Consider the following 17,862-nt stretch of genomic DNA (forward strand, 5'->3'; position numbering starts at 1 on the left):
GCTGTACTCACAAGCAGACATGTTTTAATATACTTGAAAATAATAATGGATGACCTTATTTTAGGTACTGAAAATATTTATGCTGTACCTTTAAAAATTGGATATGTAGACTCTCACTGAGCTCCTGTATTTAATTCAGAAATAGGTTCTGTGGAATTTGGTGAACTAAAGTGCCAAGAAATATGCAATTGCATCACTGTATCATGCTGTATCATTCTTTACCAACCACCAGATGTCATCTTTGTAATATAGAATACTTTCACAGATTTTAGAAACCAGAGCTGCTTTCTTCAAATTTCTTCTGAATAGCATAAGTCGTATCTGGAGACAGAAAATCTGCAAGAAATATTTTTAAACCCTCTGTTTATTTTGCACTAAATATTTTATTAAAAAGAAACTGAATAATCCTTTTTATTTTTAATTGCAAAACTGTTCCCAGTAGTTCCGTGGAAAGCTTTGAAGCAGAGTAGAGCTGTTTATTCCTTTAGGAAAATAAACAAATGTTTATGAATACTCTGTTTCTCCGAAAATAAGATCTCCCTGGATAAAAAGCCCAATTGGGCTTTTGAGCGCATGCACTAAAATAAGCTCTCCCCCAAAAATAATCCTTCCCCAAAAATATTGTAACATAGCAGCAGCCATAAGGTGACCATACTCGCCGCCTCCTGCACCTCAAAAATAATATCTCCCTGAAAATAAAGCCGGGGAAACATGGTATGTACGGGTTTCATATGTGAGTAAAGAGATCTCTTTAAAAGAAGAGAAAGTTATACCCAATATTTACAATTTTAGGATACTGTATGTATTTTTTGTTGAAGAGGCTCTCACCTTTCACCTTTAATTTTGTCTGGGCTTGGAAGCTAGGCAGGGACAGGGCGGGTTAACACTTGCATGGAAGCAGAAAATTCCAGGGTTGTAGATTAAACCAAGATAGTGTTTCTCAACCTTGCTGCCAGCTGGGGAATTCTGGAAGTTGGTCCACACATCTTAAAAGTTTCCAAAATTGAGAAACAGTGGACTAGTTAAGTCAAAAAGATATCCCAAAAGAAGGAAAATCATTTCTGCATTGTTGCCAAGAACATGGAATCTATGCATCTAAGGTATCACAGTGACTTACGTTTAATTTGTTGGACTTCAGACTTTTGAATGCACAATTGTGCATCAGCATATCGCAAAAGATAAATGATCTGGAGACAGATGCTTTATGTGGTGAGTCACAGAGCTGGACAATCAGAAAAGAATCAAAATGGAGGTAGCTTCTTGGTGAAGGACCATCCACTCAGGCTCGTTGCTGATTCTTTCCAGACATTTTTTTTTGGGGGGGGGGGTGAAGGTCTAATAAAAATATTCTGTGTACACTGAATTAAAAAAAACATGAAATGGATGGCTTCAAAAACTTTCATTAAGATCTGGAAAGCTTTGGTTTCCCATGAAACACCAAAAAAAAAATAATTCCACATTCAATTCAAAATGTTGAAATATTTTAGTTTAATATACAGTAAGGAAGTATTAGTCTGTACCTGTTTGAACCAAAAAGTGTTGTATAGCCTCAAGGTTCATAGATGAGGAAGCAAAGCCGAAGACAAATTTTGTTTGCAATCCAGGTGATGAACGAGACTGAATAATCTCCCAAATTTCCTTCATGGTGGAAAAGTCTTTTGTAGCTCTGAACTACAAGGAAACAAGCCAACTTTATTGTGCTAGCTCAGTTGTCTGCCAGCCAACAAGATGGCAAGCTGGAGGGCTGCCATAATCCAAGGATAGGCAAAGCTCAGGCAGAACGTTTAAAAGAAAAGCGCCTTTTTTACTGACATGGCTACAAGCGGGCACAGGTTAGGACTAGGATTCCGGTAGACCAGTGATAAATCAAGGGGAAAAATAGGAGTCACTAAAGTAGAATAAAATATGGATTAAAATATAAGAATGAAGACGTGGCATAAAAGGGACATTTGGAAGCTTGCTTAAAGGGACAGGGAAAAGTCATCAGCCTTCAACCACCACAACATGTTCCAGCAAACGTCCCTATGTGAAAAGTCCAAAACCACACGGTTCAATTAAAGTTCGTTAATGACACGTAGTCCATACCTGTAACAAAACGAGAAGTAAGACCCCCATCTCCTTATAAGGCTTTTTCCTCAAGGTAACCAATAAGAAATGAGTTAACTGTTTCTGTGTTACGCTGTCTTTGAGAATGTATAAGAATGTGTGCTTTGATAATGAAGGTTGTTCAGAATTTCCAATGCTAGCTACGTACTAACTTTCTGAACCTGGCTGCCAAATAAACTCCTCCTGTATCCTGAGAAGTCTAAAGCCTGTCATTTTCTGCAACAACACGGTGAGGTGGTATTCAGGGTTCTAAGCCAGAGGTGGGTTCCTACCAGTTGAGACCAGTTTGGCAGAGTAGGTAGTAACTTGGCTGCCCCCAAGCCAATTATATCAGCGGCGGCACCATCTTGATTTTCATTTCTGCACATGCGCAGAACAATCTTCTTTGCAAAAATGCAATTTTATTTCCTTTTCTAACGTTGTATGCACCTTTTTAGGTGCAAATGCGCACACGTGCAGAGCACACGTTTGGCGTGTGTACAATTGAAATGAGCGCACGTGCAAACATTTTTGCATGCCGAGCCAGCAGTAATGCCGCCAGCAACTCACCCCTGTTCTAAGCATGGTACAACACGGTAAACACAAGAGAATTGAGTTTGGGAAACTTGTCCTCAGCATTTTCAGTCAGGAAATAAGCCAAATCAAACCTTCACTCAAATGTGCACACTGAAGCACATTACTGTTTAGAATCTAAGTCTCCTGCTGGCTTGTTTTTGGCTGGCTGTCTGACCTACGTGCTCAACCCTGTGTTGTTGTAGCTTTAAAGAAACAATGAAGAAGCTAAGAAGGAAAAGTCTAGAACACATCCTCTCCAGCAGCCTGCATTCAGATAAGCAGGATTAACACCAGGCATTCAAGCAGAAAATAATAGTAAGAAAATCACAGCACCAACAATACTGGTAGGCCAAGCGACTGAATATAAACAGGGACCAAATCCCAGGCTCATCGGCATGGATTATGATATTACCAGTTGTGGGATTCAAATAATTTAACAACCGGTTCTCTGCCCTAATGATTTCTTCCAACAACCAGTTCACCAAACTGTTCAGAAAGTTAACAACCGGTTCTCCCCAAGTGGTGCGAACTGGCTGAATCCCACCACTGGATATTACCCTTTTTTGCTGAAAATGGGGGGGGGGGGGAATGAGTTGGTGACATTTGTAGATCAGAGGCTTGAATGGGATAGAGGAAAACTAAAATGTAATCTTAGAGAGGGAGGAGGGATATTATTTCTTTTTTGTAATAGCTGCTGTGGAAATTGGGAGCCACTTCTTTAATTTTCTTGCTTTCTTTTTCCTTGTTTTTATCTGTATTGTCTTTTACATTTCTTCCTTTCTTTTTTTTCCTTTTGCTTTGTGTATGTTTTTGTATATATTTTGCTTTGTATTCTTTTTGTGTTTTATTCGTGCAAAATTCTTCACTAAAATATATATTTTAAAAATGTTCTTGTTGAAAATCTGCACATTCTCAAGGCCCAAACACTCATTCCTGACAATTGGGCAAATTCCAGTACTTTTCATCTGAATGGGATTCCTTTCCCTACAAAAAAATGCATACATTCATAAGAGCACTTCTCTCTACAACATCTACCATCTTTGAATTCTACCAATTCTGGGCACATATAATAGAACAAATGCATTATTTTCACTTAAGATATGTTCTCAATTACTAGGGGATTGCTGGCAATCTAAATACAGCACAAATGTTTTCTATAACATAGGGAGGCAATAATAAAAAATATAGATGATAAATTACAGAGAATCCCAATATTAATCTGGGCATGTTAGTTTTCAATGTGAAAAGTGTCTTGGAAGAGTAACTGAGTAATGTAACCCACATGGAGTAAAGCAACTGAGATTTAATATTTTGGTTTTTATTTCCTAGTCAAAGGGCTCATTTTCATGTTCCTTGGCTGTAGCAGAAATATTTATTTACTCAAATATTTAAGTAAAGAAATATTTCTGCTAAAGAAATACTTTCAATTTAACATTTAATGCTGCTCAACTCCAAAGCTTTGGGGACTGACATAAACAAAGCAATGATGCAAAAAATACAGTATGCATGATAAAATAGACAAGAATTCAACATATGTCAAGACCTTCTGGAACCCCAGCAAATAGGAGCCCAACAAATCTTGGGAAGTAAAATCATTCCAGAAAGCAGGGACTGCAACAGAGAAGATATTTCTGGGATCCCAATAGTTAACACTGTCTAGTAGTTGAATGGACACAGAGCAGACAGACTTTGCCAGTTTTTAGCAGACAGAAAGACATGGGAAATAGATGATCCTTTAAATAACTTGACCCTTCTTGTTCTGGTAGACATTTTTATATGTACTGTATGTCCTCCTATCATCATTTTAATCTCATCCCCAGCTCATAGCTGAGACAGATCAAAGTGATATTTACCTATTCAAATTTTAAACGAGTCCTTCCCCTTTTTTATTGATGTAGTTCTTGCATTGATGCAATCTTGTTGAGTCGTCGACTTGCGACCGGTCCTAAAGTCCTCGACTTACAACCGGCCACAAGTCCTCGACGTACCACTGGCAGCCAGCAACAGCTAAGCCGCGCCTGATTGGCTAAGACGCGGCTGGCTGAGCATGTGCTGCCAGAGGCGCTCCCATTGGCCGCCCTGCTTGACAGCTCCAATATAAATAGCTGTCAAGCAGGGAAGGTGCTGAGCTCAATCTGTACATAGTTAACCTGTTGCTGTTATTGAATAAAGAGCTGTTCCGTACCTCAGCTGCCTCATGCCTCATCTGTTCGTCCTGAACTTCTAAAAATCTAAGATATTGAATTGATGATATGGTTGATATTGCAGCTAGAGGCTGGGTTCTGCCATGTCGGAGAAGGAATGGTAGAACCTGGGGGCAGGGTTAAAAGAGGGATCAGCCTGTTGGCTGGAAATTGTCTGGCATGACCATTTTGATGTGGGCTGCAGAAAAATCTGGTTATAAATACCTGGCTTAAAATCAGATTTCTGTGGAGGCATCCGTCTGCATAATATGTGAGTGGTCATTTCCAAGGATTCTTGGATCCTGCGAAGGCTCCTTATGCTCACAAGCTGGGTGCACTCCAGAAAAAATGCTTAGCCTTGTGCTGCATAGATGATTTTAACTGAATAAGAAACCCAGATAGGCTGCCTGGTGAGTCTGTCTGTCATTCATGAGAGCATTACTGCTACCTCTACCAGTTTGGGACCTCGTATGGCACTGTGTGTTGGCAGAAAACACTTTTTATGCTACTCTAGCACTTCATTTATACAACTTACTTAATTAAAACCTATGTAATATTAATAGTATAGTAGTAGTAGTAGTAGTAGTGTTGGACTGTTAGTTGGACTCCATGTTGAAGTCCACCCTCTGCCACAGAATCTCTTTAGGTGATTTTGGATCCATCACTTCCTGTTCTGCCTCGGGCGGAGTAGGCTTGCTCGGGGCATGCAATTAACTCCACGCTTAGGAATCTCTTTCAGATCAAGTTTATTATCAGGCATTCTTAATAGCAAAATTTACAGTTCAGTGTTAAGATACTTCTGACTTTCCATAATCTGCCCCATCACGTGGTGTAAAAAGATGATGATTTCACTCCCATGTTGAGCGGAGATGCACACTACTATTCCGGTTCACAAAGGCATTCAAACTGACCGGCTATAAACTTTGCATGTGGGCAAAATGCCCCAGTGACCAATCATAAACAGAGATGTGATCACATGTCATGGAACTACATTTCCCGTAAGGCAATCTCTGCCTACATTCCCCATGAGGTAGTTTCTTAAAGGAGACAGTTCTTAATTCCTACAATTCCTACAATTCCTACACTAGCTATATACTACTTCCTTATAGCTCATCCAAAAAAGCCAACACAGTGCTAGGCTGCATCAACAGAGGGATAGAATCAAGATCACGTGAAGTGTTAATACCACTTTATAATGCCTTGGTAAGGCCACACTTGGAATACTGCATTCAGTTTTGGTTGCCACAATGTAGAAAAGATGTGGAGACTCTAGAAAGAGTGCAGAGAAGAGCAACAAAGATGGTTAGGGGACTGGAGACTAAAACATATGAAGAACGGTTGCAGGAACTGGGTATGTCTAGTTTAATGAAAAGAAGAACTAGGGGAGACATGATAGCAGCGTTCCAATACCTCAGGGGTTGCCACAAAGAAGAGGGAGTCAAACTATTCTCCAAGGCACCTGAGGGTAGAACAAGAAGCAATGAGTGGAAACTGATCAAGGAGAGAAGAAACTTCCTGACAGTTAGAACAATTAATCAGTGGAACAGCTTGCCTCCAGAAGTTGTGAATGCCCCAACACTGGAAGTCTTTAAGAAGATGTTGGATAGCCATTTGTCTGAAACAGTATAGGGTTTCCTGCGTAGGCAGGGGGTTGGACTAGAAGACCTCCAAGGTCCCTTCCAACTCTGCTATTGTGTTATTGTATTGTATTATTTCATACTGTTGTTGTGAGTAAAAATTGAAGAGAAAGGAAGAGATAATAGAGAGGGGGGGAAGAGAGATTTCCCTTGCAGACCTAAATGAACAGTGGAATAGAAATCTGATAACCAATAACAGTTAATTAATTCCATTGCCTAGATGCACCCAACCCACCAATCCACAAGAAAGTAAATCATATTTTGTCTTCTTAAATGAACCCTGTCAACCCAACATCTAGAACAGGGGAGTCAAACTCAAGGCCCGGGGCCAGAACTGCCCCACAGGGTGCTTAGACTTGGCCTGTGGGCCACTTTGTAAGCAGCGAAGGGCCGTCCTGTGGTGCCTCTTGCAGTGAAAACGGTTCTTGGGATCGCCAAGCTCTGTTTTCTCTGGCACAGAGCTGCAGGAGGCCATCAGGGCCAAAAATTGAGCCCAGGAGGGCCATGCTTGGCCTTCTTGAGCTCTATTTTCGCTGTGCTAGCAAAACAAACTACTAGCAAAAATGGCCTTTGACCACAAGGCAAGAAATGTTTCCCCTTTTGCATTTGAGTATCCAAGAAGGGACAGGAAGGGAGAAAGGGAAAGAGGAAAGAAAAAGAAAAAGAAGAGAAGATGGGAAAAGAGCAAGGAAGGAAAAAGAAGGGAAGAAGAGAAGGAAGAAGAAAGGAGAATGAAGAGGGAAGGAAAAAGAAGAAAAAGGAAAAAGGAAGGGAGGAGATTATAATGAGAGGGAGGGAAGGTTAATGCATCCTCCCAGCCCTGTCCAGGCCACCACAGGTGCCTCCAACACAAGTGATGTTGAGCTGGCTATGTTCATCCTGGCCACGCCCGCACTGCCCATGCCCCCCCAGCCCCGCCAAGGTCAAACACAACCCTGATGTGGCCCTCAATAAAATCAAGTTTGACACCCCTGATCTTGAATATCATCTTTAGCGCAATAGAGGATGCTATTCAAGCTTCAAGCCAGTGTCTATATATGGAATAGGAAGGGCTAACATCTGGTTTTGTGTTGGCCCAGCTCCTGCTTTTACTTTTGGTATATGGATTGTAGGTCACCAAGATGATAAAAAGAAGCCTAACGGTATAAATATAACTGTGAGTAGCCATTTGCATTCTCACAATTCTTAGGTGCAAATTGTCTTAATTGTAGTTCCTACAGTTCTGTGCTAGTCTCTGCAGTCTATTACACACAGTAGTGTTTTCAGCACATCAACACCTGCTGAAATGAGTAAATATTGAAGTGTCTAATTACAGAAACCAAATAATCTGCAGAGTTAATCATCACTTTCTTATGAATAATGGTTACACATAGCCACATGCATTATATTAGTCATCTTATTTAGGATTTGAACAACAATTTCAATGAATACAGTGGCTCTTTCACAAATGATTTCTTTTTTCTGTTCTGTTACTTCCACCTCTTGCCTCTTAGTCAATATGTCTCTAAATCAGAAATCAGGCACCTTCTCATCATATCACTAATCCCTCTAATTTGATAAGGTACAAAATGGTGTGAAAGATGCTTTGGTTCATTATTAAGTAATTTCATGTGTCAACAGACCTTTGCAAATTTGCTGCTCTTTTTCCCCAGGCAAAGTGTGGCTTAAAATCTTTTAAATAAATAAGGAATTCAGGGAAATCTGTGTGAATTCAGATGATGAAAGTGATTATGTTGGTTTTTTACACATTGTAATTTGGGAAAGTCTTATGCAAATAAACCCATCCTAATCATACCGGTAGCATACATTTGCATGAAGGAAAAACTTTTTCCTGGCTGTGTGCTTGAAACAGGACAAAGAACTTAACATAGCCTTTGGCATAATTTCATGGAAGAGATGGAGACAGAGATAGTACAGAGAGAAGGTATGAGACAGTAGCATAGAAGTCTGAGGGAAAATGCAGAAGTATGCAGTAAGGTTCCATAAAACTCACAATGGTTTTTACAATGGACATAAAGTGAGTCACGGCAATCGTTAAGCAAATCATGTCATGTAGTCCTTAAGTAAATCCAACATATCCAATGAGTATTTTTGCCATTTTCTGCTGGAAAACAGCAAAAAAGGGCCACACATTGTGGTCATGTTATTGCAGAATGCTTCAATCGGTTATAAATGTGAGCTAGAACCCTCACAAAAAAAGTACATTTGTGACATCAAGCAATATAAGTTTTTCAGACGTAGGCAAACCGCAATGTGTCCTGCACTTCTCAAAAACAAAGAACCTCATTACTGTTGCAAATCACCCAAAATCTACATCTCGGGTACATTTTCTTTTCTGAGAAAAAAAGAAAGAAGGACTAAACAAACCAGTCACTATTAACAGTCAATTCCCTGGTTATTTAATGCACTTTTTGGAAATGCTCAGCCAATTCATACTCCTGCACAAAAGAGAAGGAACGTTTCCTCTAATTGTTTCTATTCACAGGTAATTTCTTCTCCTAATTTGGTGTTTAAAGAATTGACTAAAGCACTAAGAATCTTCTGCTACCATGTTGATGGAGCCAAAGAGTGCTGTCATTATTTCATGTCATGTCAGTTTGACTTTTCTGAGCACAGATAGTGGAAAATGGAGCACAGTGGGAAATTACCACAGTTCCTTTCTCCTGCTGTGAGAATTGGTAAAAATGCATACCTTTATTTATAGTAACTTGTAAACAATGAGTCCCATCGCTGGTCATGCATTACCATTAAATTGCAGCAAACGGGGACAGGTAATTTTAACTTTTTCCTCAGATGTTGGCCATCCAGGTATGGTAATCCTAATCCGTGTACATATGCATTTGCATTTAAACTATTTCTTTTAAGCTACAAATTTAGTTTATTTAGCAAATTGAGCAAGTGCTAATAACAATCTTCACTTCTTTGATCCAAGTTCCGCCTTTAGAAGGTATTCTTAAATGCTTAAAAGTAAGGCAGGTACCTCCCAACCCATCCCCAGTCAGTTCCCAGTCTTCTTTTCATATGAGAAGTAAGAAGATGGAGGTGAGGATATCAAGAATTTTGTCTGTGCATGAAATTTTAGAAAAAACTATGCTAGTTTTCATTACCTACTATCATCTAGTACGGAATAGTGGATTATGACCAGGCATATTGCATGTTTCATTGCTAAGGAAACATGCAATGGAAGAATGGCCCGAAATTGATGAGGTCAAACCCACGATACTTTTGAGCAATATAAACATGGTGGCGCAGTGGCTATGTTGCTGAGCTTGTTGATGAAAAAGGATGGCAGTTCAGCAGTTCGAATCCCTAGCGCCATGTAGCGGAGTGAGTTCCCGTAACTTTCCCAGCTTCTGCCACCCTAGCAGTTCGAAAGCATGTAAAAATGCAAGTAAAAAAATAGGGACCACCTTGGTGGGAAGGTAACGCCTTTGCCGTTTAGTTATGCCAGCCACATGACCATGGAATTGTAATCAGACAGCACTGGTTCTTCAGTATAGAAGAGATGAGCATCGCCCCCTAGAGTCGGGAATGGCTAGCACATATGTTCAAGGGGAACTTTGACCTTTGCCTTTTTAAGGTTTCCTCAAATTAACAATCAGTGCAGAGTGAAGTAATTACACAAATCCCGATTTATATATTTGCCTTCCAATGCCTGATGCAAATATGTCAGTCAAGATTTCGATGACATAAAGCACATTTAACTCTGGAGTTGGATGGCTTCAGTATTTCATAACTATACCCACCTCAGTTTGAACAAGCAGGATAGATGGTATAGTTTATTAAATATTAGAACTACCCAGCTTCAGAGTAAATGTAAATGCAGTAGCCCAACTATTATTTCAATAGTTTATATGATAGTTTGCATTGTTAAGTCTCTTGTTTTTGGTATATAGCCATTCCTAATTTAGCAGCTATCTCGTTTAACAAATTTGCAAATACAATGGTAATCATTAAACATTTTCTAACCAATGCTCACTCTGATACAATCATTCATAAAGACATGTGCTTTCATACCAAGCAAGGAAAGCGACGTTAGTATCATGATGATTTTTTCATTCTGTATCTATGGAGAAATAGTATTTTACCATATTTGTTAGATTGGGTAATGGATAGGCACACACAGGCTTAATGGTAACAACAGCTCTTTATTAAGTACAACAAGTGAGAACAATCCAGTGAAGGTTGAGTCTGACAGCAGCCCTTTTATAGGGAGCTGTCAGACCCTTTGGCCAATAGGATTAAACCTCTGTTCCCACTGGAACAGAGGACCTTGGTGGAAACCACTGTAGTTAGAACAAGTATCTAACAGTATTGGATTGACCTTAATGATAATTTAGATTGCCTATTCCAGTTGCAGTGTAATTAAGAGGTAAAGATACCAACCAGCTGAGCTCAACTCCACGTGGCTACATAATTATATCCATGCAATTTTCTTGACACAGTATAAATAGTTTTGCCATTGCCTTTTTCTACACATTACCCAACTTCCTAATTTATTCCAAAGCTCTGGAATTCCATCCAAGCACTAACTAGGCTTAAACTCCCCCCCTCCCCGCGCTCTTATCTTCTATGTTGTTCTCTTCTGGATTTGCTCCAGTTTCTTAGTGGCCTTCTCAGAATGCAGTATCCAGAACTGGAAGTAATATTCTTAATAGTGTTTGAGCAGTGCAGAATACATGTGACTCCTCTTGAACCTGACACAATGCTGTACTTCTGTTAATACCAATGGTGTCAAACTCAATTTCACTGAGGGCCGCTTCAGGGTTGTGTTTGACATGGGGGGGCAGGGGGTGTGGCCAGCTTGCGTAGCCTTCCCCAGCTCCATTCGCTGGCAGAGGCAGTCCTTCACTGTGTCAGGTTTCTGAAAGATGTCCTAATTAACTTATGAGCCTCGAGCTAAGTTTCAAAAGAAATCCAGTCGTTTATTAGGGACAACATTTCCCTAATGGAGTCAGATCTGACCTCACATAAGTTATGGCTGAACTTTGCCCCTGTTTCCCCCTCCCCTCAGTCTATGTCATAAATCACATTATCCAACGAGGTTCTCCAGCAGGTTGGAATTCCATGCCTCAGAAGCCTGCTATAGTAATCTGAGATCCGACTCTAGCCAAAGGTATCCCTGGAATCCTCTCCCCCCCCCCCTTTTCTGCCATGGCAACTCAATAACAGACATGGAAATGCTTTATGAGTTGATACACTGTTTCCAGGGTGGGCCCACAGGCCAGATGTAAGCACCCTGCAGGTTGGATCCAGCCCGCAGGCCTTGAGTTTGATACCCCTGGTTAATACAATCCATGACTGCATCTTTCTCTCATAGCTGTGTCCTATTGCTTATAGATGTTCATCTTACATCCCAACAAAACACCCAGATACTTTGTGTGTTGTTGCATAATACTGTATACCCCTTCATTCCAATACTCATTATTGTTTCGCCTGACCCAAATGTAAACTTTTGCATTTTTTCCTGTTAAAATACATCTTATGGATTTCCAATTTGTCAAGATCCTTTTGCATCTGAAGGCTGCCTTCTAAACTTTTTGCTGTCCTCTCTAGCCCTGGGTAATCGTTTTTTCTAAACCCTCGTCTGAGTCAACTATATAGTTAACAATTGTGGCAAGAAAGGTGTAAAAATGGAACAAAGTTCACTTAACAAATGTTTCGCTTACCAACATAAATATTGGGCTCAATCCTGGTCATAAATTGAAGATTACCCATACTAGAAGAAAGCCGCTTGAAACATTTTTGCATCTTGACACAGAACGATTGATATATTCTGTTGATTACAACTGTTCAACCAGCTCTGGGTCCATCTAGTCATAATCCTATCTAGCTCATATTCCGTCATTATCTCTACTAGAAATTCAGGGAAGACTTTGTCAAATGTTCTGATATCTCAAAGGCAAAATACACTATGTCTTTCATGTTCCCATTGCCAACTCTATTAGAAAGGGGGATCAGGCTGGTCTGGTATGGTTTATTTTTAATAAACCCATCCTGACTCCTATTGTGTGATAGCTAGCTTAATGACTGCTCCATTTAGCAACTGTTTGAAGTTGCAATGGCACAGAAAAAAATAAATTATGTAAGTCTTCCCACTTACAACCGTTGCTACTACCCTGTGGTCACATGATTGATATTCAGGCTCTTTACAACCAGCAGGCATTGGTGTCCATTGTGATACTCTGTGGTTACATGATCCTAATTGCTACATTTCACAGCCAGCTTTCAACAAGTTGAATCAATAGAAAAGCTAGCCGTGGAAATTGCAAGTTGTAGTCATGTGATGTCTTGCTTAATGATCATGTTGCTTAGCAATCGAATTGCCAGTCTCAATTATGGTCATTAAGTGGGGAATGCCTGTAATTTTATGACTTTTGCAACCTTTCCTGTAAAGCAAAGGAAAGCTAAAGTAAGGTCATGAACACAGTTTCGGGTTTATTTAGCAACCACTTCACTTGGTGACCAAATTGTTGGTTTGAGTTGTGGTCGCGGAACAAGGAATACTTGTATCTCTTTTTTTAAGTTCTTTGATAAAAGTTAATTCGATATCTTTTTAATCTATTAACCAGTGACTGTGTCTCTCCATATTCCAGATAGTTATCTTACACTATATATAGAGAAAACAGGAAAAAAGAAATAACTTTCCAAATCAAGTGATAATTTGGTGATAACAGCTAAACCAGTAGATGTTTACTGGGTTACTGAGATTATACTTGTGGTGGATACCAACAACTGGAGAAGATCCAAGGACCATTTTATTTTCTGAAACTGGGTGGAACTGCTTGCACTGGTGACAAAAACAAGAGTATTTTTCCAAGCTTGAAGACATGGCAGAGGTATTCTTTGAAATATTCTAATATATTCCAATATTCTAATGTTGATATATGGGAGGTTTTTAAGACCTTCATTGGTAAGACTTTCATTGTTATTCTAACAAGTTGATCCTGTACTTTACTTTGGAAAGTGGAAAGAGTAATGGAAGCAGCATTACGCAATCTTGAATCTAACTTTTAGGTCCTAACCTAAGGACTTTCCTGGACAAATCTCTGCATTTTTTTGGCCAAGTTTTTCACAAGTGCTTTACCATTGACTGGTTCCTAAGACTGCAAGAGAACGACTGGCCCAAAATCATCAGCTGACTTCATGTCTAAAGGGAGATTAGAACACAGTGTCCCAGTATTTAGCCTGATGCAAAATAGACTGGCTGTCTATTACTACTACTACTACTACTACTACTACTACTACTACTACTACTACTACCAATTGCATATTCTACTGCATGGAGTAGAATACCGTATCAAATCTGTTTAAAACTTTTCAGTATGAATTCTAAATGTGACAAATACGTGAAGCTCTGCTTTAATTGACATATTTTATACTTACTTCTCTACTACCTTATTAGGGTAGTTGTGTCGTTGCTCAAGACCATAGATGGGAACTAGATGTTCCTGCTTTGCCGCTGTTCAGACAGAACTGTACTTAGTCTCATTAATATTATTGCAGAGATCAAATAAGGATGATAAATTGTTACCCAGTCTGGAATTCTGCCATAACTTGCTATGTGTTAACAACTGAAACACTAATTTTGTTTAGTAAAAAATGGACTAAGATTTGGCATCAATGGAGTGTCACAGTCAGCAAAAGCTTTCAGTATATTAGTTGCCTGCTTGCTGTGAAAAGTGGAAGGAAATCTTCAAATCAGAGGATCAATAAAAGGATAGACAGACAGACAGACAGGCAGGCAGGCAGGCAGATATAACAATAGTAATAGCAATAGCTATAACAATAGCAATAACACTTAGAATTATATACCACTTTACAGCCCTCTCTAAGTGGTTTACAAAGTTAGGCTATTGCCCCCAACAATCTGGATCCTCACTTTACTCTCCTTGGAAGGATGGCAGGCTGAGTCAACCTTGAGCCTAGTGAGATTTGAACTGCCAAATTGCAGTCAGCCGGCAGTCAGCAGTAGCCTGCAGTACTGAACTCTAACCACTGCGACATCGTGGCTCATGATGATAGATAGATAGACAGACAGATAGATAGATAGATAGATAGATAGATAGATAGATAGATAGATAGATAGATAGATAGATAGATAGATAGATAGATGATAGATGATGATAGATAGATAGATAGATAGATAGATAGATAGATAGATAGATAGATAGATAGATAGATAGATAGATAGATAATGGATGGACAGACATCAGACAGATAGACAATAACCTAATATACAATACTTTGCTTATGTAAGCTACTAATATTCTCTCACTTAAAATGAATATCATTACTACTACATTCCCTTGTGGGAAGGGGAAGGAAGGAAGGGAGGGGGGAAGGAAGGGAGGGCTGGACCCCAAAGAAATCTTCCTTTAAACAAATTCCCAAAGCTTGTTTGACACCAGTTAATTTTTAATTCATTCTTTTCTTTGGGTTTTTATATTCCCTCTCCTTAATTGTCTGCTGTAAATGATGAATTCATATATGGTCACATTTATCGTATGCTGTATCGTTGCTCAAGTCCCAGACAGCTTGCTCTGTGTTTGCCTGATCCAAATGGTTGAGTATATCACTCACTTAAAAAAAATACAAACAAGACCTTTGCCCATCCTTGTTCAAATTGTTGGTAATTAAGTCTGCATCGCTGCAAAATAAAGATAAAAAAATGTGAGGTCCCCACTTTTTTCATAAATTTCCTGACACACAGATATATATAATCTTTAAATTCTGCAACATATGCATGCACTGAATTGTCTTTATTTTGTGTTCAAGGATACTCTCCCCCCAAAAGCTTTTGAAACGGTTCACCCCTTCAATTTCCCTTAAATCTGATACAAGCAAAAGACCCTTCCAGGGCTCATTTGCTGCAAAATTCATGGAGCTGTTACAAAACTAGGGAAATGTTCCTAATGGGAATGAAACATAGAAACAAAATGGGATGAAATAAAAGCCAGGGCTAATAAAGAATCCAGAATTAGTAAGGTTACTTAGCCCAGACTTTGGCAGAATTGTCTGTACCACGAATTAACAAACAAGTTAATTTCTCCTGCCCACGTGACCTCGTACAATGGCCAAGGAACAGAAGAGATCAAAGTTCCCAACGGTCACATCATATCTATTTTAAAAATATGGTTATAAGATGATGCTCCATGAAGAGTTCTATATAAATGTTCATTGTTTATTGTTCTTTATTGTTGTTTATTGTAGCTTTCTGCTAGCAGTTGCATTTCTTCAATTGCTGCTCAGGACTGGGAAGTGATTTGAGATAACTGAGTGAAATTTATGGCAAACCAGGAATGTGAACACTACGTCACAGTAAATTTCATGAAGTCTAGACTTCATGCTGTAGGAGAAGGAGGGCAGGAGGAACAACCTGGTTTATGTGTTGTAACATTTATATAGAACTCTTCATTCAGCGTAAACATATAACCATAAAAAACAATCCTACGGTTATGCAAACAAAAACTATACAGCAAATGCAAATCAAAGGCTATTCTAATCCAGAAAAAGTTTTTAATATAATGCTACTGCCTCATAACTGCAATATGTAGTAACATGCTCATCTCTACAACCATCATTTAAAACAAGTTTACCATGATTAATGCATTTTAGACTTTTTCTTAAGACCTAAACTAATTTTTTTCCATAACAGAGTTGTCTAATTCCAGGCTAAATTCATGCCTCTTTTGTCTAATTCCCAGAAAAACAAACATTTCATGCACAGTGAGCAAAGCATTATGGTATCCTAACTGTGCTAAAACTTCAGTTGCTCCTCTCTGCCTTCCAGTAAAATGTCAGTTGATAAACACAATAATCAGGATTAAATCTTTCAGAAACATTTGTTTTACGGAGAGTGTTTTGTTTTCCAACTATTTGTTTATCCTGCATTATGCATTATCCCACAGAAGGAAAAATTGCTCTTTTTCTAATGTTGATGATTATTTCCTGACATAGCTATAAAGAAGAAAATAAACATGTCTGGCGAGTACAGAAAAGCTGCCCTTCTTCATCATATATTGCAGTAGACTAATCTGTGACTCTTAAAAGAAATAGCTGAATCGTTTAGCAAGCAAACACTCCATTTTCCCCAATTCATGCACTCAGTTCTTCAAATAGATGTTCTAGGCAATATGGTGAAAAACACAGCTATAGAGCTAAATAAATGAGTCAGAAATATTACACATTAATTGAAGCATAAAGGTTAAATGTGGTAAAGGACAGAGCCAGGAAGTTGGATCAACTTAATTTTAATATTCTTATATTCACATAAGGCTGCTCTCTTGTTTGTTCTTCTATTTCAGGGGTGTCAAACTCGATTTCATTGAGGGCCACATAAGAGTTGCGTTTGACCTTGGGGGGATGAGTGGCGTGGCCAGGGTGGACATGGCCAGCTCGATGTCACTTGTATTGGGGGCGCCTGTGGTGGCCCAAGTCCTCTGCCAGTGAAAACGGGTTCCCAAGTTCCGTTTTCAGCTGCAATGGCCTCCTGCAATCCTCTGCCAGCGAAAATGGAGCTCTATTTTTGTTGGCAGAGGCACCATGGGCTGGTCCTTTGTTGTTCACAGGGCAGCCCTGCAGGCCAGATCTAAGTACCCCATGGGCCAGATCAGCCCCCAGGCCTTGAGTTTGACACCCCTGTTCTATTTTTCCCCATCACACAATCTGTAGGACAACTGCATTCGTCATTACTCCAGTATTACACAGGCTGTCATATGAGATACACTAGACATGTTCAAGTGTCCTTGATGAAGGTACGATTTCTGTTCAGTCAATGCATGAAAGTTGGGGAATAGCAGAGGTAAATTGCAAAGATACAGGGAAATGGAGCTAATTTGAGCAGTTTCATCTTCTAGCTAATCAAATGACACTTATTCATGGAAAATATTTGAAAGAGGCTTTCATCAAAGGAGAGGGAAAAGTCCACTGCCAATTCTGGTGTTTGGACCAAAGAAAGTCAGCATATCCTAGTCAGTGGTGGGATTCAAATTGTTTTACTACTGGTTCTGTGGGTGCGGCTTGATGGGCGTCGAAGGGGAAGGATACTGTAAAATCCCCATTCCTCCCGATCAACTGGGGACTCAGGAGGCAGAGAATAGGTGGGGGTGGGGCCAGTCAGAGGTGGTATTTACCGGTTCTACGAACTACTCAAAATTTCCGCTACTGGTTCTCCAGACCTGGTCTGAACCTGCTGAATACCTCCTCTGATCCTAGTACTTACCCAACAAACCAGAAAATGCTCCCTCAAGAAATGAGAAACAGGACACCTGAGGCCATTCCTGTACCATTTACATACAGTGCTAGATATCCCAACATTTTTCCAAGGGCTCACAAGAGAAATGAGCAAGGAATTCCAAAGAATCAGAAAAATGGAGTGC

Source organism: Natrix helvetica (assembly GCF_964273705.1).
Source record: "Natrix helvetica genome assembly, chromosome: 2".
NCBI lineage: Eukaryota > Metazoa > Chordata > Lepidosauria > Squamata > Natricidae > Natrix > Natrix helvetica.